Source organism: Hemicordylus capensis, chromosome 1 (assembly GCF_027244095.1).
Source record: "Hemicordylus capensis ecotype Gifberg chromosome 1, rHemCap1.1.pri, whole genome shotgun sequence".
In the NCBI taxonomy this organism is placed as follows: Eukaryota; Metazoa; Chordata; class Lepidosauria; order Squamata; family Cordylidae; genus Hemicordylus; species Hemicordylus capensis.
The window spans coordinates 46,633,241-46,646,169 of NC_069657.1; the positions used below are offsets into that span (position 1 = coordinate 46,633,241).

General features: G+C 50.7%; 1 protein-coding gene across 15 annotated transcripts in view; it reads right to left on the minus strand.

Moving 5' to 3' along the window:
• The window catches only part of ADCK1 (aarF domain containing kinase 1), a 198,593-nt gene that overhangs the window by 141,589 nt on the left and 44,075 nt on the right, over nt 1-12,929 (minus strand). The window lies entirely within an intron of this gene.

Consider the following 12,929-nt stretch of genomic DNA (forward strand, 5'->3'; position numbering starts at 1 on the left):
TATCTTGGACCCAAGCCATTCAGGGCTTTAAAGGTAATAACCAGCATTTTGTATTTTGCCCGGAAACATATTGACAGCCAGTGTAACTGTTTCAAAACAGGCATAATATGGTCTCTCCGGGTTGCCCCAGAGACCAATCTGGCTGCCGCATTCTGAACTAACTGAAGTTTCCGGACTACGTACAAAGGCAGCCCCACGTAGAGCGCGTTGCAATAGTCAAGCCGGGAGGTTACCAGCTGATGCACCACTGTTTTGAGGTCATCATCTTCGAGGAATGAGCACAGCTGTCGAATCAGCCGAAGCTGATAGAAAGCACTCCTGGCCATGGCCTCCACCTGAGATACCAGGGTGAGGACTGGGTCCAGGAGTACTCCCAAGCTGCGCACCTGCTCCTTCTGGGGGAGTGTAACCCCATCCAGAACAGGAAGGTCTAACTCTCCCCTCAGATTCTGAGCCCCCACAATAAGCACCTCCGTCTTGCTTGGATTCAGCTTCAATTTGTTCTCCCTCATCCAGCCCATTACTGCCTGTAGGCAGGCAGTTAGAGAATGAGTGCCATTTCCTGAGGATGAAAAGGAGAAGTAGATTTGGGTGTCATCAGCATACTGATAACACCCAGAACCAAACCTCCTGATGACCTCACCCAGCGGTTTCATGTAGATGTTAAAAAGCATTGGTGACAGAATGGAGCCCTGAGGGACTCCATATAACAGCTCCCATTTTGAGGAGCAACTATCACCAAGCTCCACCATCTGGAATCTACCCGAGAGATAGGAACGAAACCACTGCAAAGCAGTGCCCCCTATCCCCAACTCCCCCAGGCGATCCAGAAGGATACCATGGTCGATGGTATCGAACGCCGCCGAGAGATCCAGAAGAACCAGCAGAGTCGCACTCCCTCTGTCAATTCCCTGGTAAAGGTCATCCATCAGGCCGACCAAGGCTGTCTCAACCCCATAGCCCGTTCTAAAGCCAGTTTGAAATGGGTCTAGATAATCAGTTTCCTCCAGACTGCCTGGAGCTGGTCTGCCACCACCCTCTCAATCACCTTGCCCAACCAAGGGAGATTGGAGATTGGCCTGTAGCTATCCATTGCTAAAGGGTCCAGGGAAGGCTTCTTTAAGAGTGGTCTAATCATTGCCTCCTTCAGGCAGGGGGGCACCCTACCCTCCCTCAGCGATGCATTTACAATATTAATTAGGCCATCTCCAACAATCTGCCTGCTAGATAGAAGCAGCCAACTCGGGCAGGGATCCAGAGAACAGGTGGTAGGCCGCACTGCCCCAAGCAGCTTGTCCACATCCTCAGGAGTCACAGATTGAAACTGATCCAATCTAATACTGCAAGAAGGATTGCTGGACACCTCCTCCATAGACCTTGCAGAAATAGTGGACTCCAAGTCAGCCTGAATACAGGAGATCTTATTCGCAAAGAACCCATTAAAGGCATCACAGCAGAGCAACCCCGGGGACTGATTGGAAGTAGAAGGAGCAGAAACCAAACTCCTCACAAGCCGGGATAGCTCCGCCGAGCGTGAACCTGCAGCTGCAATGCGCGCAGACCAGAATCTCTTTTTCGCTGTGCGCACTGCCACCGCATAAGCCTTCAAATGGGTCACATGCTGAATCCTGTCAGATTCGAACCGAGTTCTCCTCCACTTGCGCTCTAGTCGCCTACCCAACCGCTTCAGCCCCCGCAGCTCTTCAGTATACCAAGGGGCCCTTTTTGCAGCAGGTCGGAAGGGACGCTTAGGAGCAATCGTGTCTACTGCCCTGTTGAGTTCCCTGTTCCAGGTTCCCACCAGGGCATCGACAGAATCACCGGCCGCACCAACATCAAAATCCTCCAAGGCCTTTTGAAATCCCACTGGGTCCAGCAGCCTTTTCGGACGGACCATCCTAATAGGTCCACCACCCCTGCAGGGGTGGATTGCGGCTGTGAGACCAACCTTAACCAGGTAGTGGTCCGTCCATGACAATGGGGAAACCACTGGATTCCCCACCCACGGAACACCCCCCTGATCCGAACAAAAGACCATATCGAGTGTGTGGCCGGCAACGTGAGTCGGTTCAGAAACTAGTTGAGAAAGGCCCATAGTTGTCATGGCCGCTATGAACTCCTGAGCCGCACCAGACAAGCCAGCCCCAAAGTGGATATTGAAGTCCCCCAGCACCAAAAGTCTAGGAGACTCCAACACCAACTCTGCGACCAGCTCCATCAGCTCAGTTAGGGAGTCAGTTGGGCAGCGGGGTGGACGGTACACCAACAGAATCCCCAATCTATCCCTAGTCCCCAGCCTCAAAAATATGCACTCAATATAAGTCAGCTGTCTCACAGGGGCCCTGGTAAGGGATATGGTATTCTTATGGACCACAGCCACTCCACCACCACCCCGCCCACTTCCCCTGGCCTGTTCCACGACAGAATAACCTGGTGGGAGAAGCTGAGCCCACACTGGACCACTCGCCTCCCCCAACCAGGGTCCGTTATACATGCCAGGTCAGCTCCCTCATCCACGATCAAATCGTGGACAATTTCGGTCTTATTCTGAACTGACCTGGCATTGCAAAGGAGCAAGGCCAGATTCTGTGAGTCGTTGGAGCTGCTCCCCAAGGCCGAAGAGTTGACAGAACAGTTGGAAGTGGAAACAGTTACTAAATTACTGACTTCCCTTCCCCTGTAACGGCCAGCTGCTCTGCCAGCGCCAATTCTTCTATTCCCCACCACTACAGTAATAGCTGCCCCTGAACTGCTAGGCACAACCCCAGCACCATCCCACTCAAGAGAGCCCAAACACATGTCTGCAAGAGGCCTGGCCCAGCCCAACCCAACCCCCCCAGCCCTCAGTCCCAGCCCTGAAGGCCCAGCCCCAAAGGCAGGCCCCCTTTAGCAGCCGGCTTCGGCGGCCGCCTATGGCGAGCCTCCTTGCTTTTAAGCCTGCAAGCCCCAGAAGCCACTCCTCACACAAGCAGCTCCCAGGACAGGCGGCAGGTGATGGAACTTAAGCAGTCTTGAGCAGTCTGGGAGGCTGGCAACCAGCCAGCTGTAACTTAGCAGCCAAACAAGCAGGCTGCACTCCGTCTGTGCTGGAATGTCCACAGCGGGCAAAGGGGCTAGATGGTAAATCCCAGCAAGGCAGATGAAATGGCCCTGCTCCCCTGTTACCTTCCTCTACCTAGGAGGATCATCATCCCTATAAAGCTACCTAGGAGGATCATCTGTGATGCATAATGTCTGCAATGCAACATAATGTTGCATTTGCAGGCTGCCTTGGATAACTATTTGGAAGATTCAACCAGTGCGGAATGTGCTTGAAGTCTTCCCTTTACGTTGATAATCCCCTACCTAAAATCCACAGTGATCTACTTACAAGATTTGCAGTGATCTGTAAAATCTGCAGTGTTGCAGTCTACAGCAGGGCTGTAATGGCCAACAGTCAGAGATGGTGGGAGTTGGAGCTTAACAACAGCTGGAGGGCCAAGTTGTTCAGCCGGGGTCTACAGCCATTTTGTTCTTCATGTTGTTCAGTTTTTTATACCTTTCATAAGACATCCCAAGGCAGTTTACTCCTACAACAACAACTATTTATATTTGGAAACTTTTCAACAAACATTCCCAAAGTGGTTTACAAAGAGAAATAAAAAGAAATAAAGATGGCTCCCTGTCCCCAAAGGGCTCACAGTCTAAAAGGAAACATAAGACAGATACCAGCAACAGTCATTGGAGGGATACTGTGCTGGGGGCGGATAGGGCCAGTTATTCTCCCTCTGCTAAATAAAGATTATAAAGAGTTTCACTTTCCCCATAACAGGAAACATTCAACATACTACTACTCTAGAATGGGATGAAGAAACAATTATCACAATCTAAGCTTTGGCAACTTTTAAGGAGAAGATGCAAAGATTCATCCTCAGATAAAGGGGTGAACATAGGGATTCCAGCATGTCCAGGACTCTACTCTGTTACATTAATAGAGTGTCATCACTGTCTTTAGCAAAACCAGTCAGTATTCAGAAATAAGGATATAGCCAGAAACCTTACCTTTACTTACGTCCGTCAAAGTTTAGCTCCTCCCCCAAATACATGCACAGCATGCACCCTTCTTCAAAAGATTTTACTTTTCTAGCCCTCATAGTTATGATGAGGGAAACCATTTTGTTTATTTTAAAATACCTACCCTGCCTCCCAGCCCACTTTTAGGAACATAGGAAGCTGCTATATACTGAGTCAGACCACTGGTCTATCTAGCTCATATTGTTTTCACAGACTGGCAGCAGCTTCTCCAAGGTTGCAGGCAGGCATCTCTCTCAGCCCTATCTTGGAGAAGCCAGGGAGGGAACTTGGGACCTAGATGCTCTTCCCAGAGCGGCTCCATCCCCTGAGGGGAATATCTTACAGTGCTCACACTTCTAGTCTCCCATTCATATGCAACCGGGGCAGACCCTGCTTACCTAAGGGGACAAGTCATGTTTGCAACCACAAAACCAGCTCTCCTCTCCATAAAGGAGAGGAGAGCTCACTTTTCTAACATTTTAAAACATTTTAACAGCATGCTTTCCCATAAAGCAGGGGTTTCCAATCTGTGGTTACTCCAGAAGTTGCTGAATTACAACTCTCATCATTCCCAGACACAACAAACTTTAGCAGGGGGTGATGAGGGTTGTAGTTCAACATCTGGAGTACCACAGGTTGGGAACCCCTGCCACAGGGGGAGAGCAACTGGCCCTATCCAACCCCTGCACAGCAGCCCTCCAGTGGCTGTTGCTGGTATCTGTCTTATGTTTCTTTTTAGATTGTGAGCCCTTTGAGGACAGGGGACCATCTTGTTTATGTATTATTTATTGTTAAACTATTTTTAGAACTTTGGTTGAAGAGCGGTATATCAATATTCATAGTTCATAGTAGAATAAACTGCAGCTGAGACTTTGTAACTCCATCCAGACTTTAGGGTGCTTCAAGTACAGCTCAACAAAGCCTTGTTCAAATGGGACTGTCTGTGTTTGGAAGTACATACACTCATGCTTGTCCATCTGACTGGTTTGATCTCTTAGACCAGGGGTTCTCAAACTTGGGTTCCCAGATGCTGTTGGGACTACAGCTCCCATCATCCTCAGTCACACTGGCCACTGTGGCCAAGGATGATGGGGGCTGTAGTCCCAACAACATCTGGGAACCCAAGTTTAAGAACCCATGTCTTACACCAGGGATCCTCAACGTTGGGTCCCCAGATGTTATTGGACTTCAACTCCCATAATCCCCAGCCCCAGTGGCCTTTGGTTGGGGATTATGGGAGTTGAAGTCCAATTGTTTATTTTATTTATTTTAAAACTTATATCCTGCTCTTCCTCCAAGGAGCTCAGAGCAGTATACATGGTTATTTTTATCCTCACAACAACCCTGTGAAGCAGGTTAGGCTGAGAGATACATGACTGGCCCAGAGTAACCCAGTGAGTTTCATGGTTGAATGGGGATTCAAACCTGGGTCTTCCCAGTCCTAGTCTAACATCTGGGGACCCACCATTGAGAATTCCTGACTTGGACAATATAGTTCTTCTATGACAAGCAAAGACTACTGCTAACACTGCCACAGAGCTTTCCATTTTATTTGGTTTCCTGATTAAATCAACAGCTGCTACTGTTCGAAGTTTCATATTAGGCTACAGCATTAGGTAGGCCCTTTAAGGCAGATTCACACAACCATGAGGTTACCGCTTGAAAAACTCTGCCCACACTGGCTTTCTCACAACTTTCAGATAATCAAATGCAGCAGTTGCTGCCACATGTGGAGCTAAGCCGTTTGCACACCACTTGCAAATTACGATTCTGAGTGTTTCTAGTAATATCTTTGAAGCTTAATCATGCATGTGCCAGCAGCTGTACATAACCAGCTGCCACAGACAGGGAGTTGACAAATGTAAAGTGATGCACATTGGGGCAAAAAACCCCAACTTCACATATACCCTGATGGGATCTTAGAGGTCAGTGACTGACCAGGAGAAGATCTTGGGGTCGTGATTGACAACTCACTGAAAGTGTCATCCCAGTGTGCATCAGCTGTGAAAAAAGCTAATTCCATGCTAGGAATCATTAGGAAGGGGATTGAAAATAAAAATGCTAATATTAGAATGCCCTTATACAAATCTATGGTGCGGCCACATCTGGAGTACTGCATACAGCTTTGGTCACCATATCTTAAGAAGGACATTGTAGAACTGGAAAAGGTGCAGAAGAAGGCAACCAAGATGATCAGGGGCCTGGAGTACCTTCCTTATGAGGCTAGGCTACAGCATCTGGGGCTCTTGACCTTGGAAAAGAGGTGACTAACAGGAGACATGATTGAGGTGTATAAATTTTTCTCACTCTCTTACAGCACTAGAACCAAGGGTCATTCAATGAAACTGATGGCCAGGACATTTAGGTCCAACATGATGAAGTACTTTTTCACATCCAACATGATGAAGTACTTTTTCACAAAGTGCATAATTAATCTATGAAATTCTCTGCCACAGGATGTGATGATGGTCACTAGCTTGAATGGCTTTAAAAGGGGCTTAGACAAATTCATGGAGGACAGGTCTATCACTGGCTACCAGTCTGGTGGCTATAGGCCATCTCCAAAGCACAATGCCTCTAAATACCAGCTGCAGGGGAGCAACAGCAGGAGGGAGGGCATGCCCTCATCTCTTGCCTGTGGGCTCCCCTGAGGCACCTGGTGGGCCACGATGTGAAATAGGATGCTGGACCAGCAGTGTTGATCTTATGTTCTTATGGCATCCAAACATTTTGGCTTTGGTTTTGTTTCTGGTAGATTAAGCTGGTCTTTTGCTAGCAAGCATGAATGGTCCCCTTTGCTAAGCAGAGTTCCCTTAGGTTTGCATTTGAATGGGTGACTACATGTGAGCACTGTCTAAAGTAAGCTATTCCCCTTGGGGATGGGGCAGTAATTCAGTGGTAATACATCTGCTTTGCAAACAGAAAGTCCCAATTTCAAGCCCTGGCATCTCCAGGTAGGGCTGGGAGAGACTCCTGCCTGAAACCTTGGAGAGCCACTGCCAGTCAGTGTAGACCAGGGTTGCACAACTTCAGCCCACTTGCAGATGTTGGCCTACAACTCTCACCATCCCTGACTATTGGCCACTGTAGCTGAGCATGCTGGGAGTTGTAGTCAAAAAACAGTGGGAGGGCCAAAGCCTTGGTGTAGACAATACTGAGCTAGATGGACCAATAGTCTGACTCGGTAGAAGGCAGCTTCCTATGACCTATCATACACCCAATGTCAAACAAATCAGGAGAGCTGGTCTTGTGGTAGCAAGCATGACTTGTCCCCATAGCTAAGCAGGGTCTGCCCTGGTTGCATATGAATGGGAGACTTGATGTGTGAGCACTGCAAGATATTCCCCTCAGGGGATGAAGCCGCTCTGGGAAGAGCAGAAGGTTTCAAGTTCCCTCCCTGGCTTCTCCAAGATAGGGCTGAGAGAGATTCCTGCCTGCAACCTTGGAGAAGCTGCTGCCAGTCTGTGAAGACAATACTGAGCTAGATAGACCAATGGTCTGACTCAGTATATGGCAGCTTCCTATGTTCCTAAAACTGCACTTGTTTAAGGTATACATCAGCTCAACAAGACAGAGGTGCTCACTGTAGGAAGCCGCAGTTTGGGAAATGGGATAGATCTACCTGTTTCTGGATAGCATTACACTCCCCCAGAAGGAACAGGTATGCAGTTTGGGAAGACTTCTGGACCCTCTCTCTGATACCCAGAGGCAGGCTTACCAGGGACCTTGGGGATTTGGTCCATGGCCTCCTGTCCCCAGGGGGGCCTCCAAATGTTCTGGGGAGCCTCCCCAGAGCCCCACCACTTCCCCGTGCCGGCTGCTGCCCTGCCGTGCAAGTTAAAAAAAATTTAAATTGTTTTTTTCAACCACTGCTGTGCAGCGGGGTGGTAGCAGGGATGGGAGACGGAGAGCGGGGTGTGAGCACTCGAGGGGAGAGAACGAGGCAGGGGATGCGGTGGCAAGAGCTCCTTCCCTGAGCCCACCTGCCACCCAAATGAGAGGTCAGGCCATTTTCAGGTCATTTCGGGGCTCTTTGCGCAGGCAAAGAATCCAATCTCTCATTTGGATGACAAGCCGGCTCTGCCAGTCTGTGAAGACAATACTGAGCTAGATGGACCAAGGGTCTGACTCAGTATATGGCAGCTTCCTATGTTCCTGTGTTGCTGCTGCCCCACCTCCCCCCCCCTTGGTCTCCACTCAAGTGTCTGCGCCACACACCCTGCTGGGTGTCCCCGTCCCTGCTGCACAGCGGTGGCTGAAAAAAGGTAAGGGGGGGGACTTTAACTTGCCCCCAACGACCTCCCAAGCCCTCATGCCGGGGGAGGGGGGCCTCCAAAGCCCTTCAGGTCCAGGCTCCAAAATTACCTAGGTGCACCCCTGCTGCCTGCTGATAACGCAGGTGGAGGCGGTGGCCAGGAGTGCTTTCTATCGGCTTTGCCTGGCTCGCCAACTGCGCCCTTTCTTGGAAGTCAGTGACCTTAAGACAGCAGTGCACATGCTGGCAACCTCCAGGCTTGACTACTGCAATTCACTCTATGTGGGGCTGCCTTTTTACGTAGTCTGGAAGCCACAACTGGTGCAGAATGCTGCTGCCAGATTGTCTCCGGGATATCCCATAGAGGCCATATTAATCCGGTTCTAAAAGCTCTACCCGGGCTACCAATATGTTTCTGGGCAAAATACAAAGTGCTGGTTATCTATATATTTATTTCTCCTAGGCATGCCCATCACTAATCCCATGTGTGGCAGCTCTCACGAGATAGCGATGGGACAGGAGACAAGGGACGGAAGACAATGGCAGAGGGCCGACCTGGCCCTGGCCGGCCCGGAGGAGGTGGCAGGCCGGCCTGGCCTTGGGCCGGAGAGGCAGTGGCGGGGCCAACCTGGCCCGGCTGCTGGGAGGAGGAGGAGGGCGGTGGCGACGGGCCGGCCTGGCCACCGGAGGAGGCGGCAGTGGGCTGGCCTGGCCTGGCCACCTGCCGGAAGGAGGTGGTGGGCCATCCAGGTCCTGGCTCAGCCAGAAGTGGAGGTGGTGGGCCAGCCTGGCCCTGTCCTGGCCACTGGTCAGCTGGAGGAGGCGGCAGGTCGGCCTGGCCCAGCCACCGTGAGGAGGAGGCCAGAGGCAGTGGCGGTGGGCCAGCCTGGTCCTGGCCCGGCTGCCGGAGGAGGCAGCAGCAGGCCGGCCTGGCCCTGGCCCAGCCGCCTGCTGGGAGGAAGTGGCGGGCTGGCTTTCCAACTGGCCTGCAAGCCATAAAGCATGGGGTTGCGGGGAGAAGAAGCGGGCCAGCAGGCCGGCCAGCCAGCCCATCAGAAAGTGTGGGGAGGAGGGCAAGAAGCGGGGGGGGGACCCCGGGCATGCCAGCGTGGGGTGGGGGAGAACAGTGGCGGTGGCTGGGCCAGCCCGTGGCGCAGATGCTCTGCGCCCGGCCCAGCTAGTTATCTATAAAGCCCTTAACAGCTTGGGCCCACAGTATTCAAGAGAGCGCCTTCTTCATTATGAATCCCACTGCCTATTAAGGTCTTCAGGGGAGGTTCCTCTGAGGGTGTCGCCGGCTTGTGTGATGGTGACTCAAAGGCACGCCTTCTCTGTAGTTGCCTCAGGGCTGTGGAATGCAAACAACTAAAGACTCTTCAGCCAAACCTTTTAGTTGCTGTGTTTTTATGGGTTTTAATTTGATCTATTATATGTTTTAACTGTTAAATTATCGGATTGTTTTATGTGTAAACCACCTAGAGACTTCAGTAGTGGGCAGTATACAGATTTGTTAAACAAACAAAATGTTTGAGCGAACCACAAGCCAATACCAATTTCAGTTAATCCCTTGACACTGACGGAGTAGGGTAAAATGAAGACGTTGGCTTGACAAGTAAGCTAATTGTGTGTTAGCCTCAAGCACATTCCTTCATCAGATACACTTTAGGGAGATTTTGATAAGGTCACTGGTTTAGCAGAGTAAACCTGCAGGTTTTATGCTAAATCGGCCCCTCAGTCTTTGCAAAAATCCTTCACATGATCCAGTGGCTTCCTTGCTACCACAGATTTAATGCCCACAATCCAGGATCTCTGACACTAAGCATTCCAGGGAGAAACAACTCCTTTCTATCCCTTTCTCTTCTCATACAAATTCAGCCAGTGCTTTCCTGCCCAAACACCCACAAAGCTTGTGCACATATCAGATTAATTTAAAAATTTTAAAATTTATGTGCAACATGAAGCACAGCAGTCTGGAGCTGCTACAAACAGGAGACTGCTATGTACCCATAAGGCAGCCTTGATTCTGTAGGGGAAGTGTGGGCAACCTTGGGAGGAGCTGCAGCAGCACTGCTTCCACAACCGCATATTATGAATGAATGAATGAATAGGAAGCTGCCTTCTATCAAGTCAGGCCATTGGTCCATCTAGCCCCGTATTGTCTACACCAGAGCTACTCACAGACGCGGAAACAGACCGCCAGCAGCCTGTGTCCTGCCACGGCAGCAGCCCCACTCACCCCGCCCCCGCATCTAATGTCATACGCGGGGGGCGTGATCTGGCTCCCGAACGGAGCTGCGCGGCTCCATTTGGGAGTTTGAGTCCAGCCGGCGCTGGGTTTGCGCCACTTCTGACCACGCTGCATTGCCCGTCCAACTCCCGGAGGGGGCCCCGTGGCCCCGTTTGAGAGCTAGGTTGGGGCCGGCACTGCGTTCGCAGTGCGGCCCAGAGCAGCTCTTCCCTGCCTTAAAGGCAAAGAAGAGCTGCTCCTGGCCACGCTGCAAATGCAGCGGCCACTTAACTCCTGAATGGGGGCCGTGCAGCACCCGCTCAGAGCTACATCAGCACCCCACATCTGACATCAGATGCTGGGGGCGTGTCGGGGCCATGAGGCACAGCCCCTCATTGGTGGCGGCTCGGGTTCTTTGAACCCGTTCACCCAATGGTGGCTCTGCCCCTGGCTACTCAACTTCGGCCCTCCTGCATTTGTTGGCCTACAACTATTGGCCACTGTGGCTGGGGATCATGGGAGCGGCATGGGGATCATGGCAACGGCTTCTCCAAGGTTACAGGCAGGAGTCTCTCTCAGATCTATCTGGAGATGCCAGGGAGGGAACTTGGGGCTTTCTGCATGCAACCACACAGCTGATCTTCCAAGAGTGACCCCATCCCCTAAGGCGAATATCTTACTGTGCTCACATGTAGTCTCCCATTCAAATACAAACCAGGGTGGACCCTGCTTAACAAAGGGGACAATTCATACTTGCTACCACAAGACCAGCTCTCCTCTACAACAAGGGTTTCAAATTGCAACCCTCCTGCAGATGCTGGCCTACAACTCCCATCATCCCTGATTACTGCCCATGGTGACTGGGGATGATGGGAGTTGTAGGCCAATAGCTGGAGGGTCGCAGTTTGACACCCCTGCTCTACAGTTTCGGGGCTGCCTTATGAGTCCACAGCAGCCACAACACATTTTGCAGCAGCTCTATCTTGCTGTGCTTCTGGTCAACTACTGTGTTTATGGGGAAAAGAAGCTTTACCCCATCCCTAGTGATGCTCAGAATCCATATTGCTTCTAGTCCTACTGCAGCATCAAGAGGTTCAGATATCAGCCACAATGCACACAACTTCCCACCTTTGGCTAACAAGGGCACAGCAACCTTGTTTCATTGTCCAAGATGCTTCCCATGACTTGCAACGTTTATTTGGGGTTTGGCATTTAGCCTTTGAAAATGATTGTGCTGCTGTTCATCCTTCTTTTGATAAATTACCCTACAAGGTGGTGCATTTCAGCACCAGAGAAGGGAAATGCACAGCCACTGGAGAAGGTTAAGGGATACAACACACAACAGTGCACAGTGCAGAAACCGAAATGAACTTATACAGTGAGGGAAATAAGTATTTGATCCCCTGCTGATTTTGTCCGTTTGCCCTCTGACACAGAAATGACCAGGCTATAATTGGAATGGTAGGTTTATTGTAGCTGTGAGAGACGGAATAACAACAAACAAACCCTCAAAAGCCCAGTGCCCAAAAGTCAGCGATGGATTTGCATTGTAGTGAAGGAAATAAGTATTCGATCCCCTATCAACCAGCAAGATTTCAGGCTCCCAGGTGTCTTTTCACTATATGCAGGTAATGAGCTGAGATGAGGAACACCCTCTGTAAGGGAGTGCTCCTAATCCCAGCTTGTTACAGTACCTGTATAAAAGACATCTGTCCATAGAAGCAAGCGATCACTCAGCTTCCAAACTCACCACCATGCCCAAGACCAAAAAGCTGTCGAAGGATGTCAGGGACAAGGTTGTAGACCTGCACAAGTCTGGACTGGGCTACAAGACTATCGCCAAGCAGCTTGGTGAGAAGGTGACTACAGTTGGCACGATAACTCGCAAATGGAAGAAACACAAAATAACTGTCAATCTCCCTCGGTCTGGGGCTCCATGCAAGATCTCACCTCGTGGAGTTGCAATGATCATGAGAACGGTGACAAAGCAGCCCAGAACTACACGGGGGGAACTTGTCAATGATCTCAGGGCAGCTGGAACCATAGTCACCAAGAAAACAATTGGTAACACACTACACCGTGAAGGACTGAAATCTTGCAGTGCCCGCAAGGTCCCCCTGCTCAAGGCAGCACATGTACAGGCCCGTCTGCAGTTTGCCAATGCACATCTGAATGATCCAGAGGAGAACTGGGCGAAAGTGTTGTGGTCAGATGAGACCAAAATCGAGCTCTTTGGCATCAACTCAACTCGCCATGTGTGGAGGAGGAGGAATGCTGCCTATGAGCCCAAGAACACCATCCCCACCGTCAAACATGGAGGTGGACACATTATGCTTTGGGGGTGTTTTTCTGCTAAGGGGACAGGACACCTTCACCGCATCGAAGGGACGATGG